This window comes from Lacerta agilis, chromosome 16 (assembly GCF_009819535.1).
Source record: "Lacerta agilis isolate rLacAgi1 chromosome 16, rLacAgi1.pri, whole genome shotgun sequence".
Lineage (NCBI taxonomy): Eukaryota > Metazoa > Chordata > Lepidosauria > Squamata > Lacertidae > Lacerta > Lacerta agilis.
Genome location: NC_046327.1, coordinates 31,060,348 through 31,078,757, shown reverse-complemented (window position 1 = coordinate 31,078,757; position 18,410 = coordinate 31,060,348). Strand labels below are relative to the sequence as shown.

General features: G+C 44.5%; 1 protein-coding gene across 1 annotated transcript in view; it reads right to left on the bottom strand.

Annotated features, from left to right (window-relative positions):
- PLPPR2 (phospholipid phosphatase related 2) overlaps window positions 1–13,525 on the bottom strand; it is a 34,495-nt gene extending 20,970 nt beyond the window's left edge. Inside the window, exon 1 of the mRNA XM_033173858.1 lies at window positions 13,119–13,525. The gene's annotated coding sequence lies outside the window, so the exon portion shown is untranslated. The remainder of the gene's footprint in view (window positions 1–13,118) is intronic.
- Window positions 13,526–18,410: the final 4,885 nt, after the last annotated feature.

Below are 18,410 nucleotides of genomic sequence, written 5' to 3'. Positions count from 1 at the left end.
GAAAGATGGAGGGCACAAGGAGAAGGGGACGACAGAGGATGAGATGGTTGGACAGTGTTCTCGAAGCTACTAACATGAGTTTGACCAAACTGCGGGAGGCAGTGAAGGATAGGTGTGCCTGGCGTGCTCTGGTCCATGGGGTCACGAAGAGTCAGGCACGACTGAATGACTGAACAACAACAACAACAACTGTCCAGGAGTCCTGTAACTTTTTTTAAAAAAATGAGGGTCTGGCTTCCCCCATAAGGGCAGCATCGGATTCACAAGACAGCAAAAAGCTGTGCTCTGTGTCTCTTCATTCCAGCCCATCATCCCCAGCTCACTTCTCACTCCTGACTCCAAAGACCTGCCCCCAGCCTATGTCATTCAAAGTTGAAACCCTAAACTCAGCCGTTGCCTCTGCCCACTAGCACCCCACAAAGGAGGGCCCCCACTCCCCCTTACCTAGCAATCTTGCCCTCTAATGGTTTCCTTGGTGAGTCATCACTGGCCTTTGTCCTCTGCTAAAGACTCTGCTGAGCTGGCTTGGCTCCTCGGCCTAATTAAATCCAGGGGGTTTCCGAGTTTAGTAAAGTTTAATCAAACTTTATTTCTAAGTTTCGCTAAACGCAGGAATTATGGAGAGGATCTGACACCCAGGAATTTAGGGGAATCTGCCACCCCCCCCAACCCATAACAATATATTCTGATTTGGTCACACACACACGTTTTTCTCCAGTGCATGGTCATAATCTCAACCCTTGAAAGCCACCACTTCATGTTGCCCTGCTTTAAGGATAAGCACCCCCTAATTTAAGTACGTTGTTGTTGTTTCAGCTACTCAGGCTTTGCAAAGAAAGCTCAGATTTTGTCTAGCAGCTTGGGTTTCCCAAGGCTTATTTCAGCTACTCTGCGGAGGAGTCAAAGCTGTTTCCGTGCTTTGCTTTGGTTTCGCAAGGTGAGCCCTTGGAAAGCTTTCCTTAATTGCTAAAAATAAATTTGACCTGAAAGTCTGGAGATCGGGCTTCAAACCAGGTGTTTCAAACTCCTACTGGGAGTGGCGATGGTACAGCATGTGCGCATTGTTGTTGTTGTTCAGTCGTTCAGTCGTGTCCAACTCTTCGTGACCCCATGGACCAGAGCACGCCAGGTACGCCTATCCTTCACTGCCTCCCGCAGTTTGGCCAAACTCATGTTAGTAGCTTCGAGAACACTGTCCAACCATCTCATCCTCTGTCGTCCCCTTCTCCTTGTGCCCTCCATCTTTCCCAACACCAGGGTCTTTTCTAGGGACTCTTCTCTTCTCATGAGGTGGCCAAAGTACTGGAGCCTCAACTTCAGGATCTGTCCTTCTAGTGAGCACTCAGGGCTGATTTAAGAATGGATAAGTTTGATCTTCTTGCAGTCCATGGGACTCTCAAGAGTCTCCTCCAGCACCATAATTCAAAAGCATAAATTCTTCGGCGATCAGCCTTCTTTATGGTCCAACTCTCACTTCCATACATTACACTTCCATACATTACTACTACATGTGCACATGCAATGTGTTTAATCCTTGACTCGCTGCCGCTTGTGCCCAAATGCTTTTCCATGTGATCCTATCAGCAGATGATAAAGTGTTTGCTGCTCCAGCCAGCTCCCATCATGGAGTTCCCTGTAGCCCCACAGGCAAGTTATTGTTCGTGGTTCGTATGGGGATTTCCTTGTCACATTTGGACGTTTCCCATTCCACAGAAGTAATATCATAGAGGACTTCCGGTTAGGTGCCGAGTCAATGGCGGACGGGAGTCCGACGGCTCCGTCCTCCGTTAGGCGATAGGGATCTCCGTGCCTGCGCCACGGGTCCCTTAAAGCCACGGGAAGAGCGTCCCGTGGACCGACGGCTTCGTGGGTCCCAGACGTGCTGTCTCCGCTCCTGATTTACCCTCGTAAGGGGGAGAATCGGGTGAGCGGAGCCCCAGCACGGGACTGAAGAAGCGACTGCCTGCGGAGGATCAAAGCAGCGATCCCGCCAGACTTGAGCACCCGGCACTTCCTACATAGAAATTCCCAAAGAAACTCTGTAAGTTAAAATACTGGATTATTCTACAAGTTTAAAGAGCACTGCTTGCAGAGGAAACTTTAAAAGGAAGCCTGTTCCCTTTGAACTGTTTGCGCGAGCTTGGTAGCGCTAAAAGATCAAAGCCGCGGCTAACGGGAAAGTTTTGCGAACTCTGCCAAACTTTTTAAAAGTGATTTAAAAGTTGTTTAAAGTTTGTTTAAAGACCCAAAAACAGTTGATATGGCAAAAGAAGAAGCCCCTCACCCTCTGGATTAGGATTCCGGGTCAGTAGCGGGCTGGGATATATTGTTGCCATTTTTTCTTTGTTGGTGTTTCAGTGTTACAGTGACTGTTTACCAGTGGAGATACTTTGACTCTTTTGCAGCCAGATACAAGCTATTTTATAGACTTGGTGGTTACATTGCAAGTGAGAAACAGATACTGACTTGGGCTATTTAAAATAGACTCTTCTTGGCTTTAAGGAACTTATAACTTTTGAAAAATCTGAACTCTTGCCTAAAAGTTGGATCACTGGACTGTTGTGGATTCCTGGCTCAGCAGCCTCTTTGTTCTCAGAAGCTAGCTGCAGGCCACCTGGTGTTTACTTTTGGGACTGTTGGTCTTCTGCTGTGAATGTCTGAGATTGTCACTACAGCAACTGGAGTGACCTTGAGATTACAGTTACAGAGCCCACAGGGAATGGAACTTAGATCTAAAGGAACTGGCTCTGAAAAAAGGAAAGGCTCTGTTTCCTTAACCCTGCAGGAACAAATGGAGAAACTGGTTGCAAGTGTTGCAGAAATAGCAGCAGGTTTGAAAAGTGTCACCGATGGGTTAAAGCAAACACAAGAATCGGTGAACACCATTGGTGCATCAGTGAATACCACAGTCAACTCTGCAATTGAAAAACTCCAAGTGGATATTAAGGCTGATATTAAAACCTCTACCCAGATTTTAGAAAAATCAATTGGTCAAATTGAGGAAAATGTAAAAAAGAACAGAGAAGAAATTAATAAAATTGGGCAGGAGGTGACCACGTTAAAAAAGGACTCTGAGGAAATCAAAGTGGTCAGAGAAAAAATAAAAAAGGTGGAGGAAAAACTGGACAATTTAGATTTGGAGCAGCTAGAAAATATTGGAACACGGCAGAGAACTGTGGAAGAGTCTCTCGCTTTTCTGCAACTACATCAGAGGGAAGGAAACATAAGAATAAGGGGTCTTCCAGAATTGGAGGGGGAAGACCTAAAAGCCTATATTGTGGAACTATTTTCAACTTTTTGGGAGTTAGAAGAGGTGAATGTCTCAGCACGCATAGTGAAGGCCTTCAGATTTGGACCAAGAGGCTCCAGAGGAAAGAAAAGCACTAAAACAGTCAGTGACTGTTTGATTGTGCTGCATGATAGACACGACAGAGATTATTTTCTGGATTTACACTACAGAAACAACCTGGTGGTACAGCAGAACAAAGTAATTTTTTATAAGGATATCCCCAGATTTTTTTTGGAAAAAAGAGCTCCTTATAACGACCTGGTGACGGAGCTAAGAAGAAGAAAAATCTCCTTCAGTTGGGAATTTCCAGAAGGCCTGGCATTTACGTTTGAAGGGAAAAAGATAAAAATAAGGTCCCTGGCGGAAAAGCAAAAGTTCTTGGACAAGCATCTGGAATTCTTTAAAGGAACTCCATTAGACCCAGCACAGCTTTACAAGTTTCCAGAGGTATTCCCACCACCGTCGGGATCACCAGGACCAAGCCAAGATCCAGAACAAGAAAAGAAAGGAGAGGCAACTGGAGGAGTGGAATAAACTAAGAAATGGCGCTCAAGTTAATGACTTGGAATGTTCGGGGATTGAATCAGAGACCAAAGAGACGCAGAGTATTTTACAGCATAGAAAAGAAGAATTTGGACATAATATGTTTACAGGAAACCCACATAGTCCGGCGTCACAGAAGACTACTACAGAACAAAAAATTAGGCCAAGAGTTCATATCATCGGACAAGGTCAAGAAGAGAGGAGTAGTGATTTATGCAAAGGAGAAATATAGCCCAAGACAGCTATTTAAAGATGAAGAAGGGAGATACATCGCAATTGAAATTAACGTACAAGGCGAAAAATTTTTGATTCTGGGACTTTATGCACCAAATGATGGAAAGTCGATTTTCTACAAAAAAATACATGATCTGCTGCTGGATTATTTGGATTATAAGATAGTTTGCCTCGGAGATTTTAATGGGGCAGTTTCCACATTAATGGACAGATCTCAAAGAACAAAACTAACAAATGATGGGAAACTCCCAAAGACTTTTTTTGAAATGGTGGATAATCTGAACTTGGTGGACTCTTGGAGATTAAGAAACCCCACAGAAACAGAGGCAACGTACTTCAGTGAATCGCAGCAGTCATGGTCGAGGATAGATTATATCTGGATCTCGAATGAATTGGCTCCAAAACTACAAAAAGCAGAAATCGGTCCCAAAACGCTTTCAGACCATAATCCGGTGCAGGTAAACCTAAAAATGATTTCCAAGGATTCTTTCAGGTGGAGAATGGATGATGCATTGATGAGAGATACCAAGCTAGTAGAAAGAGCGGCGAAAAAGATGAAAGAATATTTTCAAATTAATTGGAACTCAGAAGTGGAGAAAAGGATTGCGTGGGATGCAAGTAAAGCAGTAATGAGAGGATTCCTCATTAGTGAAAAGGCAAAAAAGAAGAAACAACAAAATGCAGAAATGGAGAGATTGTTGAAATTAATCAAAGGAAAGGAAAAAGAATTAAGAGGACATCCCAGATGTGTCAAAATCCAAAAAGAAATTAAATACTTGCAATCTCAATATGCGAATATTATGAATCAAGATATCGAATGGAAAGTGAAAATGATGAAACAAAGAACATTTGAATCTGCAAATAAATGTGGAAAACTACTAGCTTGGCAATTAAAGAAAAGACAAAAGGCAAATGTCATCAGTAAATTGGTAGTAAATGGAAAAAATGTAGAGAAACCGGAGGAAATCAGATGGTGTTTTCAGAGATTCTATAAGCAACTGTACAAGGAGGAGAAGATAGATGAAGCAGAGATAGACCGATTTCTGGAAAAGAATGGATTGCAAAAGGTCCCAGAGGAAAAATTAATAACTCTCAACCACCCAATAACGACACAAGAAATAGAAGATGCAATTAACAACATGCAATTGGGGAAGGCTCCAGGACCGGATGGATTAACAGCAAAATACTATAAGACATTGAAAGACTGGCTATCACAGCCGTTAAGAGAAATTTGCAATGGAATACTAGAAGGAAATAGGGCACCAGAAACGTGGAAAGAAGCCTTTATCACACTGATTTTAAAACCAGATACTGATAAGACTCTAATGAAAAACTACCGTCCAATATCCCTTTTGAATGTGGATTATAAAATCTTTGCAAATGTTCTGGCTACAAGGTTGAAAAGAGTGCTGAAAGATCATATTCATAGAGACCAAGCAGGTTTCTTACCAGGAAGACAAATAAGTAATAACACGAGAATTATTGTGGATATTTTAGAAAAACTGGAGAGAGACATAAATACAGATGCAGCACTACTGTTTGTTGATGCAGAGAAAGCTTTTGATAAAGTATCTTGGATATTTATGAAAAAGAATTTGGAAAAAATGGGAGTTGGAGAAAAATTCTTAAATGGCATTAAGGCCATTTATACAGAACAAAGAGCAAAAGTCATCGTGAACAGTGTGATATCGGAGGAGATTGAAGTAGAGAAAGGAACAAGACAAGGGTGCCCTATTTCCCCTTTACTCTTCATTACGGTCCTGGAAGTCCTTCTAAATATGATTCGGAAAGATAAACAGACAAAAGGAATTAAAGTGGGAGAGAAGGAATACAAATTACGCGCCTTCGCGGACGATTTGATGCTATCCCTGCAAGAACCAGAAAGCAGTGTCCCCAGAGCTTTGGAATTAATTGAACAATTTGGACTTGTAGCTGGCTTCAAATTAAATAAGCAGAAAACCAAAGTTTTAGGTAAAAATATGAGTGCAGAACAGATTCAAAGAATTCAAGAAGCCACAGGCCTCAATTTTGTCAAAACTGTAAAATATCTAGGTATCAATCTCACAAACAAGAACTTGAACCTGTATAAGGATAACTATGAAAAACTGTGGATGGAGATAAAAAAAGACATGGAGATCTGGACAAGACTTAAACTATCGTTAATGGGAAGAATAGCAGTGGTTAAAATGAATGTCCTACCAAGGATGCTGTTTTTATTCCAAGCCATACCAATTTTAGATAAACTAGACTGTTTTAAGAAATGGCAAAAGGACCTATCGAAATTTATATGGCAGGGCAAAAAGCCAAGAATAAAATTTAAGATTTTAACAGACTCTAAGGACAGAGGAGGCTTTGCCCTGCCGGACTTAAGACTCTACTTTGAAGCAGCGGCCTTTTGCTGGCTAAAAGATTGGTTTAAGTTAGAGAACGTCGATGTGTTGGACTTGGAAGGTCATGATAATATGTTTGGGTGGCACGCATACCTTTGGTACGACAAGGTAAAGATCCACAGAACTTTTAAGACTCATATAGTTAGAAAATCCTTGTATCAGGTTTGGACTAGATATAAAGACTTGTTGGAGAGAAAGACTCCTAGATGGATCTCTCCAGTGGAGGCCAAGGCCTATAAGAGACCGAACATGTCTGCAAACTGGTTAAGATATATGGACATATTGCAGCAGGAAGGGGACTCTTTTAAGCTAAAAAGCTATGATCAGGTGAAAAGCCAGGTCCCCGACTGGCTGCACTATCATCAGGTATTTGAAACATTTAAGATGGACAAAAAAGTTGGTTTTCAAGTAGAAAAATCAAAACTGGAAACGGAACTGATAGAATCGAACTTTAAGAACCTTTCCAAAATGTATAATCTTTTGCTAGAGTGGCATACGAAAGATGAACTGGTTAAATCATCAATGATAGATTGGGCGAAAGATATAGGACATAATATCATGATGGATGACTGGGAGAGATTGTGGCAAAAAGGTATCAAATTTACTGCTTGTCATAGTTTAAGAGAAAACATAATGAAAATGGTTTATAGATGGTACTTGACACCAGTTAAGATAGCTAAGATGAATACCAAAATGTCAGATGTATGTTGGAAATGTAAACATGCGAAAGGTACCTTTTATCATATGTGGTGGCTGTGCCCAGCGGTAAATGCTTTCTGGGATAAGATTTATAATGAATTGAAGAAGGTAATGAAAGTTACCTTTTGTAAGAAACCAGAGGCATTTCTTCTGAGCATGACCAACGAAGAGATACCCAGTCAGGACAGAGTGTTTTTTATGTATGCCACAACAGCAGCTAGAATATTATTGGCAAGAACATGGAAAGGGGAAGAGATACCAACGGTGGAAGAATGGCAGATGAAGATGATGGAATACATGGAACTCGCAGAACTGACCGGCAGAATCCGGGACCAGAGGGAGGAGACGGTGTCACGAGAGTGGAAAAAATTTAAAGACTATTTAGTTAAATCAGTAAAATTGAATATTTGAGCAGAGATAAATTAGAGGCTTTAGTAGGGTTATATTTGATAAAACTGGCAAAAGAAAATTTTTGAATGAATGATTTATTTGTTAAATAGGAGTTAAGTCTTGACATTAAGATAAGATTTATAGTTGATTAAGATCATGATTGTGTAAAGTTAAGCATATCAAAAATTTGAGCAATTGTTAAATGAACAAGATATAAAGCTACCTTTAAGATGTTTTTGACTTTGAAGACAGTGGAGGGAATGGGGGAAGTCCCCCAAATTAAGAAGTTAGTAACAAGGAAAGTATAAAGATAGGTAATGGTTAAGGTATGTATATGTTTTTTTTTTCTTTTTATGTTTATTGGTATTGTTATTGTTATTGTTTTTATTGTTGTTTTTATACCTTGTGTTGTTGTTTAATTGTGTTTTTTGGTGTTTTATTGGAAAATAATAAAATCTTTAAAAAAAAAAAAAAAGTAATATCATAGAGGAGGGAACTGGCTGTGACCTTCTATATATTGCTGAACTTTAACTCCCATCACCCCTGACCATTGGCCACGCTGACTGGGGCTGATGGGAGTTGGAGTCCAACAACATCCGGAGGGCCTCGAGTTCATCATCCCTAAGCTACAGGACCAGGGTGGCATTTTGTTTGTAAGTTTGAAATGACTTCTCTTTTGAATAAGGGTGAAATTCATTGTGGAGCTCCTCAGTATGGCCCTAAGCTAAATCTCTCAAGCTCCTGATCCTTCCTGCTCCTGCCAAGATGGCATTTATTACTTTAGTTGCATTTTCATTTACAGGATTCCCCTCCACTTATGCACAATTGACTCACACGCAATTGTGTTTACCTGTGGTGCTGGAAAATAAATGATTTAATTCAAACCCAGGAATGGTAGGGGAGAGCTCGAGAGTCCTTGTGGCTCATGAGGAGACCCTCCCCAGAGCCTAAAGACGTCAGTGAGGACAGGTAAAGGTAAAGGTACCTGTGACCATTAGATCCAGTCATGGACGATTCTGGGGTTGCGGCACTCATCTCACTCTATAGGCCGAGGGAGCTGGCGTTTGTCCACAGACAGCTTCCGGGTCATGTGGCCAGCATGACTAAGCCGCTTCTGGTGAACCAGAGCAGCGCACAGAAACGCCGTTTACCTTCCCACCAGAGTGGTACCTACTGATCTACTTGCTCTTGACATGCTTTCAAACTGCTAGGCTGGCAGGAGCAGGGGCCTAGCAACGGGAGCTCACCCCGTCACAGGGATTCGAACCGCTGACCTTCCGATCAGCAAGCCCTAGGCTCTGTGGTTTAGACCACAGCGCAACCTGCGTCCCACAGTAAGGGCAGAGGAAGCCCCAAATAGACTCAAGGCACAGCGAGGCTTTGCTTAGGCTGCTCAGCCACCCCACCTAACAGCTGACATGCAGGAAAGTTCAGCAGCAGCTGCTTTCCTGTGCGTTCTTCAGCCTCCACCTGGTCCCCAGAGCTTTAACTCTAGATATTTCAGTCTAGATTGGAGAGAGAGCTGGAGCAGGAAAAAAGCAGGTCTTTAGGTGCTTTTTAGCGAATGCTCCTCATTTTATGTGATTTCAGTTATGAGCACAGGGGCCCAGAATATAACCCCTGCATAGGTGGTGGGACGGGGACGGGACGCCTGTATATTGTGTCTTTTCTCCAAGTTTCTCAAGGCTACTTACATAATCCCCGCTTCCATTTTATCCTCACCACAACCACTCCAGGTAGGATTACTCTGAGAAATAGTGAGTGGCCCAGGGTGCTGCATGGTTGGGTGGGTATTTGAACCATGGTCTCCTACGTCCTCATCTGATGCTCTAACCACTATACTGTACTGCACTATGCTACACTGGCTCTTAAACTGATGGTTTCACATACTCTGTAATGGAAAGGATGTTCCAGCATCTAGCTGAAAGAGGGCTATGGCACCTAAATAAATAAAATTTAAATGATAGCATCTTTCATTTTAAAAATGAATAAATGATACCAGGGTGGTTTATTAAAAAGAGAAGGGATAAGATGAAATCAGCGTTAAGACATGAAAACAGGGCACAATGGTAAAAAACAGCAGGATGAAAACTAGCCGTTTCTTTTTTCAAACCTCTCTCTCAGTTTGTATTACTCACACATAAATATATGTCAGTTTCACTTCTCCTTTCTCCTTTCTCCAGTCTTAAATTCCATTCTCCAAATTTTGCAAACAATTTTGGCTTTTTTTAAAAAAAAAGTAACCTCATTAAAATTCATCAACATTTGAGTGAGAATTTCTAATAAATGTGCCATTTTGACTACTGTAACACATTTCGGCAAGCAATTTCCCCATATGCAATGCATTTTTTGTGTACTATTTTCATGTTTATGCACACTTCCCCCTATTATATGCATTTTTGTAAATACTGTCTGGTTGCCGAACTGCATTGCAAAATTCGGCTACGTGTGAATTTCAAAGGATAACTGCATTTTGGTTCACAAAGTGCAAATTTGACAAATTTGGCTTTAAATGGGTCCTGAATAGAACTTCTTCACCATCCCCACTTGCACCACCCAAAATTATATTCTGCGATATTTAACACACCTATGAATGCAACCCACACTTTCCTGCAAGTAGGCACCATTGAATAAGTGAGATTTTCTGTGATTTCATAAAAAATGAAAAGTCACTTTGCTGCTTCATCACATAGCCTGTATTTGGTTCTTCTGAGAGGCTGAACAAGGGGTCCAAGTTCTTCAAGAAGATGAACCTAGTGGGATGATTCTAATGTGTTGATGGGATCGAGGGACTAGAGTTGTATTCAACAGGCTCAGAAATCCACCCCAGAAATCCAGCGTGCCCATTTTCCCACATATCATCATGGACACCTCTGTCAACAGAGGTGCACAAAGCTGCATCTGACAGAGAATTTGAACGCCTCCTAAAGAAATCCAAGTTTGCGGTTCAAAGGGAGCTCCTTTCTAGCTCTCATAGTTGCTACATTGCATTTGAATTTGTGTCAATAGTATCTGGGGAGGAAAAACTGTAGTTCAATGTAGTACATAAGCATAGTGAGCTGGCGTGTGTGGGCACCTGCGCAAACTTATATGCAGAGCCACCCGAAGACTTTTTGCTGCCTGAGGTGAAGGACAATACAGTCATACCTCTGCTTATGTACCCCCCTGGATATATAATCTTCGGGGTGCAAATATGCCAAACCCGGAAGTATTTTTCCAGGTTTCACCCCGCACGCATGCACAGAAGCACTCTACACGCCGCGCACATGCACAGAAGCGGTCCTCTAGTTGCGAATTCCTCAGGATGCGGCCAGACCTCCAGAATGGATCCCGTTCGCAACTGGAGGTAGCAATGTATGGTGTTTCTGTCAGGACTGGTAGTTGACCTGAGGGCAGCAAAGTGAATACAGGGCAAAAGAGACGTAGGTGGTGCTGTGGTCTAAACCACTGAGCCTTTTGGGCTTGCCAATCAGAAGGTCGGCGGTTTGAATCCCCGCGACGGAGTGAGCTCCCGTTGCTCTGCCCCAGCTCCTGCCAACCTAGCAGCTCAAAAGCACGCCAGTGCGAGTAGATAAATAGGTACCGCTGCGGCAGGAAGGTAAACAGCATTTCCATGCGCTCTGGTTTCCGTCACGGTGTCCTGTTGCGCCAGAAGCTGTTTAGACATGACCTGGAAAGCTGTGGACAAACACCGGCTCCCTCGGCCTGAAACTGAGAGGAGCGCCGCACCCCATAGTCGCCTTTGACTGGACTTAACCATCCAGGTTTAAAAACAAAACAAAAAACTTTTTTTAAGCTACAGGGCACAGGGCAGGTTGTGTGGCCGAAACAGTTGTAATAGCACCAGTATCTCCTAGCATGCACTGCCCAAGGTAACCTTACTTTACTTAAAGGTAGGGCCGGTGCCCCCAAATACACACACACACACACACACACACACACACACACACACACACTGTATTATACACACATACTGACTTGTGTAGAGATGGGCCAAGTCAATTGGCAGCTGCAAACTTCATTTCCTTTAGGCTGGGATCCTATGCATGCTTACCAGAGAGCAAGAACTCAGTGGCCCTCATAACCAGGCTGGTGATGAAGCTGCCCCTTTCCTTCAGGGCCTGGATTTTTATTTTAACGGTTTAATGAAAGTTTCTGCCTCGCTAAAACGTTATAGAACCATTGACCAGCTCATGCCAGAACATCGATTAAAACCATAAACCCCTCCATCACGAATTTGAGGGGAAAGGGAGGAGCGAGCCGTGAGGAGAATTGTTACGTTTTTGATCAATTTCTAGAGGACTTAGCACGGTTTTATTTCAACAAATGTTAACTCGCAGCGGTTTATTTTGGTCTCTGCGTTTTAGCGTACAGCAAGAGGGAAACGGTATATAGACTACGCTGGCTTCTAAGACTTGGGAGCTGGGTACAATTGTCTCCGAATTCCCACCCGGCTGGGGCCTGCAATTGTCTCCCTGCCTCCCTCTCCCTGTTCTTCCATTGCTCCCCTCTTACTTCCTGGCCATGTTTCTCTCTGGCAACAGAATCTGAAAACTCAAAACGCCCTTTTCAGGATAAAGGAGGCACAACTCTGGACGAGGTAAGTGTTGTTGTTTTTTAGTATACTGTAGTGATTAGCAGACCTCATTTTGAGCAAAGAATCGTGTTTCTTTATAGTGCAGGATTTGGATCGGGGGGGGCAGGGGGGAGATTTGCAGCAGAGGATTGCCCCTATTCTAAATAGTAAGACTCAGAGATGTACGTGAGAAGACCCTCAAGTCTTCTATTACAGGTTCAATTAATCCCAACTGTCAGTCATGATAAACGCACATGGGACCCAAGCTCTTTCTCTAGGTCTCTTCCATTAGGAAGCAAAGGTTCTGGCTTCAACTGCCCTCCTTCCTGACCACCGCCCCACCACCGCCCCACCTAAATAAACTGGAGGTGACCCACTCCCAGAGCAGTCGGACCATGTTGCTCCCAACAGATGCCAGTTCAGTGCCACCTTTCCAACTTTGCTAGCAGTAGGGCTGGGGCCATGAGAATCCAGCTGCCAAGATGCTCCTGCTGCTTGTGTCCCCCCCCACCTCGGTCCAGCGTCCCATCGCCGAGAGCAACTCGCCAGCCCCACGAGCCGAGATTAAGCCGCAAAGCCTGCCTGCTCCGTCTTCCTGACAAACGGAATCTGCTTGCTGCTGGGCTGCTGTAGACACACACAGTGACAGACACCACAAACACACACAAACACACACACACATCTACAGCACCCTCAGAGTGTGTAACTTAGCAACGTGGCCTTTAAAACAGAACTGCAGACATATAGATATATATACACATACACACAGAGAGAGCCCAGTAATTGTCACAGCTGTGACAATGCCTGTATGGATAACTGGGGAGGTGGGGTGGGTGGGGGGAGAGAGGAGAAGGAAGCAGAAAGAGGCAATTGATGCATCGGAAACAGAGAGCCCGTTTGACACAAGTGAGACTCTGCTGGCTCACCAGCCGCCCCCCCCCAGCCCCCTCCCCCCGCCATCACATCAGCCCCACAGCCCAGCCACTGCATCTCTCACCTTCTGTATGTCAGTGAGTGTTATGTATTTTTTTTTTTAGGCAGCAACCATGGCTTCCTCGGCCCACATCCAATATCTTCTTCTCCTCGCTCTCTTCCTCCTCTCCTAAGCAATTTCAACGGTCTGCAGGATGCAGCGGGGAATCCATGCTGATCATGCCAATATCCCAATTGGAAGCTGGACCGCTGGATTAAAACGTTGTTTCGTGTTAGCAGCTGGAGCCCTTCCAGGGAGAGGAGAGGAGGGGGGGGAGAGCGACACACATACACACATGCATGCACGCACACACACACACACACAGGGAGGGGAGAGGAGAGAGGAGAGAGGAGATTTCAAGGGGGAGAATTCATTGAAATGCTGCCTGTGTCCGCTCTGGGTCAGAAGGGCAAGAGACGCAACTAGACGTCTTCGCTGAAATCCATTAGATTCCCCATGTCTGCAGCCAGCCTGCACTTGCAATCGTGTTGGCCTCTTTCGCTCTGCTGTTGAAAAGTAACTCCCAATAGCTACGGGTTGCCCTCTTCTCTTGCCCTATATGGTGAAGCCCTGCTTGTGGATTTCTTCCTATTTTACAGACAGGAAAGTTAAGGCACCAGCTGACCGAGCCTGGCTTACTTACCAGGCATGTACCAAGAACAAGTGCCGAATCCTCACATTGTCAAGCTACCACATTTGTTTCGAACCAAACAGGAAAATCCCAAGGTTTAATTAATCCAGAGTGAAAACCGTAATTCAGCCAGGCATTGTGAATTAAGTTGGTATGAAGAAGAAGAAGAAGAGTTTGGATTTGATATCCCGCTTTTCACTACCCGAAGGAGTCTCAAAGTGGCTAACATTCTGAAAAGCACCTTCATCTTTTGAACTCTCAACAACAAGGGTGAAGTCTAGGGCTTGCTGATCAAAGGTCGGCGGTTCGAATCCCTGCCATGGGGTAAGCTCCCGTTGCTCGGTCCCAGCTCCTGCCCACCTAGCAGTTCGAAAGCACGTCAAAGTGCAAGTAGATAAATAGGTACCGCTCCAGCGGGAAGGTAAACAGCGTTTCCGTGCACTGCTCTGGTTCGCCAGAAGCGGCTTTGCCATGCTGGCCACATGACCCGGAAGCTGTCTGCGGACAAATGCCGGCTCCCTCAGCCTATAGAGCGAGATGAGTGCCGCAACCCCAGAGTCGGACACAACTGGACCTGATGGTCAGGGGTCCCTTTACCTTTACTTCATTTTAACGCTTTAGCAAAATAAAAAATAAAATCATGCCTCAGAAGCAGGAATCACTCTCTGGAAACAGCATTCCCAAGGATGGGGCTAGCTGGACTCTGTCTTAGGAACGCGGTTAGGGATCCAATCCTCTGGGAAAGTATTTGAGGTTGTTGCTTTTAAGAGGGACCCAGTTAGGGAGAGGTTGCCAGAGGGATCAGCACTGTTTCCTTGTGGATCAGAAGGTCCCATTGGCGGAAGGAAGGAACTACCCCGACCAGAGAAGAATGGCAAACCAAGTTGATGGACAAGGCCGAAATGGCAAAATTAACTGGGAAGCTCAGAAATCAAGAAGACAAGAACTTTAACGAGGAATGCGGAAAGTTTATAATTTATTTACGAGACCACTGTAAACACGTTAGCAGGATTTTAACCACGCTTATAAAGTAATGGAAAGTATGGATAATTTAGAAGGATTAAAAATTTGGATAAGTACTGATATGCAGTTGGAAAAAATACTGTTAGGACCCATGGAAGGGATGGGGAAAAGTCAGGAGATTCAGAGCAATCTCAACATTTGGATTCGGAATTGCTTTTTAAAATCATTTGTTGTTGTTCAGTCATTCAGTCGTGTCCGACTCTTCGTGACCCTTCGTGTCTTAAAATCATATTCATATTCAAATAGACTTTTTAAAATCATATTCATACACATACACACACACACACATACACACACACATATGGGACGTGGGTGGGGCTGTGGTCTAAACCACTGAGCCTAGAGCTTGCCGATCAGAAGGTGAGCGGTTCGAATCCCTGCGATGGGGTGAGCTCCTGTTGCTCGGTCCCAGCTCCTGCCCACCTAGCAGTTCGGAAGCACGTCAAAGTGCAAGTAGATCAATAGGTACCACTCCGGCGGAAAGGTAAATGGCGTTTCCGTGCGCTGCTCTGGTTCGCCAGAAGCGGCTTAGTCATGCTGGCCACATGACCCGGAAGCTGTACGCTGGCTCCCTCGGCCAATAAAGCGAGATGAGCGTCGCAACCCCAGAGTCGTCCGCAACTGGACCTAATGGTCAGGGGTCCCCTTACCCATATATATATATATACACACACACACACACCCATTGGCACCCCTACTACCACTGGGGGAACCTGCCTGGTTCTGCTGCACATTAATACACACACACACCCAGGACAGATCCCTGACTGACGTCACCAGCAGAGCTTTGAAATAGGAGGCAGGTTGGTGCTTGGTTCCAATGCATGATGACCAGTCACCACCTCTGACACATTAGTAGCCCCTTTGCTGCATTTCAAGTCATATTTTTATGTTGCTGTACACACCAGAGAGGTGGGAGGGGGGTCTTTACCTGATGTGCATTACTTAATTTGCTTCCCCACTCCCCCCCAAAAAACTCCTCCTCTGCAAGGAAGATGCCATCTGTGCGCAAGCTTTTCTCATGGCTCGGCGGCTGTGCCTTGCAAAAATCCGACCCTACCCGCTGAATCGGACCTTGTCAGATGAGCAGAGAACCCAAATAGAAGGTTTTACTTCAACTGAGCTTCAGTTCAGTGGGTGAGAGGGGACTTTCACAAAACACAGCTGCAGAACAATGAGAAAAGCTCTCAGACCCCGGGGGGTGGGGGGAATTAATTGGTACACGATGCGATCAAAATATGGGTCAGGCATAAAAGTGTGGATGAGCTCATATTAAGTGGAAAGGCAAGATGAGGATAATAGCAGAAATTTTTTTGTAATCCACCTTCTTAGAAGCAACCTGACTCATCATGACTCAAAGAGGTGAGGGGGGAATCCTTTGTAGGGTGGGGTCCAGAGGTAGCAGCCATCGAGAATAGATCAGAATAGATCCCAAGGCTGCTAAATTTTAAGGACAATCAAGGGAGGCTGGGAGGACGAAAAGTGTGAAAAAATAACCAAAGGGAAGAAGAATCAGACCACGCTTTAAGTAGAGCAGAAAATCCCTCTTTGAAGCAGAAATAATGACATAAAGGTTAAAAAAAATATGTTCCAATGATATTTGGGGAAGGTAGATTCCACCCTACAGCTCATCAGTGGTTTGGGATGTGGGTTCCCCTATGATGGATGGGATCTTATGGGGTACTCAGAAGGCCTGGAGAGAACTTGGGGGATTGCAAAGTCTGCCCCAATGAGCATTCCCAAGTATTGCAGCAAGCTGGAGACGGGAAAAGCTTTTGACACCGCTAAGTCCAAGGGGAAAGCAAAATGGCCCGTTTAGAAGACCCTTCTGGGAAATCTGAAATTAGAATGGAATGAAAAAAGCAGCAACACCCCCAAAAGAACCCAGCAGAGTTTCCCACAGGCTTCTAGAGACAGACTACGCAAAAAGATCTAGTGTGGTGTAGTGGTTAAGAGCAGTAGACTCGTAATCTGGTGAACCGGGTTCGCATCTTTGCTCCTCCATATGCAGCTGCTGGGTGACCTTGGGCTAGTCACACTTCTTTGAAGTCTCTCAGCCCCACTCACCTCACAGAGTGTTTGTTGTGGGGGAGGAAGGGTCTATACTTGGAGGACTCAGGGCGGATCACAGAAAAGATCACAACATATATAAGCAGAATAAAAACAACAACCCAATAACACCCCTCCCAAAAAAAAAGAGGCACATTTTTTAAAGGGTATAGGATGTCAATCAGATCAACGAAAGGCCTGGTTAAAAGGGAACGTTTTTGCCTGGCGCCTAAAGGGTGTAATGAAGGCACCAGGCGAACTTCCCTGGGGAGACCACTCCACAGACGGGGAGCCACTGCAGAGAAGGCCCGTTCTCATGTTGCCACCCTCTGCATCTCTAGAGGAGGGTTATCTCCACGTAGGGCTGGGAGAGACTCCTGCCTGAACCCCCAGAGAGCTTCTGCCTGTCAGTGCAAACAGTACTGAGCTAAATGAACCACTGGTGTGACTCAGTATCGGGAAGCTTCCTATGTTCCTCAGCCAACTTGCATAGTCCTATTTCCCGGAGTAAACAAGAGGAGCAACCCACGCAAGGATGCCTTCGTGCGCTGAAGGGCAGTTGCTTAATTCAGATCCTGCCTTTCCGCTGTTCAGTCCAGCGCAGAAAACTAAAAATAGTAAGCTGGTTCGAGCTCATTTTCAATGCAAAGGCACTTAAGGAAAACAGATTACTTGACTAGCGAGTAGCCTTCTCCTCTTGCTGTAGCCTTGGATCGTTCAGCCTTGAAGTTCACACCACACTTTAAAAAAGGGAAGTAGTGTCTAGTGGATGGAAAAGGCACGAGTGGGGACTAAGAGGCAGGGTTCAGGTACCCACCATGGGGGGACGGGAATGTAGTTGACCAGGTGACCCCCAGCTGCCCAATAGCAAGGAGCTATGAAACGTCCAGGGCTCAGTGGCAGATCACACACTCTGCACACCCCAGGTCTCCTAGTTCACTTTTAGGCATCTCCAGGCAGGACTGGCAAAGACCTCTGCTAACCAGAGTGCAGGTGATATTGTGTTAGATGAACCAAGGGCCTGAGACTTGGTAGAAAGGACCTTTCTGGGTTCCTGTGCTAGTCATGTCCAGAACAACCTTCTTTCTGAGCAGCGCGGTTTAATTTCATCTGCACTGTCCATAATTCAGCCCCCAGGAAGGTGCCAGTCTTTCCAGGTTCCTGAGTCTTCTATACCTAAAAGGCAGGACGGGAAGTTCAGTTAGTCTGCCTGGAACCTGAGTCTTATTCATCTCTTTTACTTATTGCATTTACACCCCCACCTTTCTTCTTCTTTTGTGTATATATTTTATTAAATTTTCTGTTTAGCACTTTAGAATATTCATTTGAACAACCTTTAAAATGTCAATGACTTCCCTTCTTCTCTTTCCATGGTTGATTTTGCATAACATAAATCCCTGCATATTTTACATAAACTAAACCGTTCAGTATTCTATTACAGGTGAAACTCGAAAAATAAGAATATCATGGAAAAGTCCATTTATGTAAGCAATTGTTTTCATTAGCTACTGGAGTTTAATATATGAGACAGACTCGTGACACGCAACGCGAGATGTTTCAAGCCTTTGTTTGTTATAATTGTGATGATTATGGCGTACAACTGAAGAAAACCC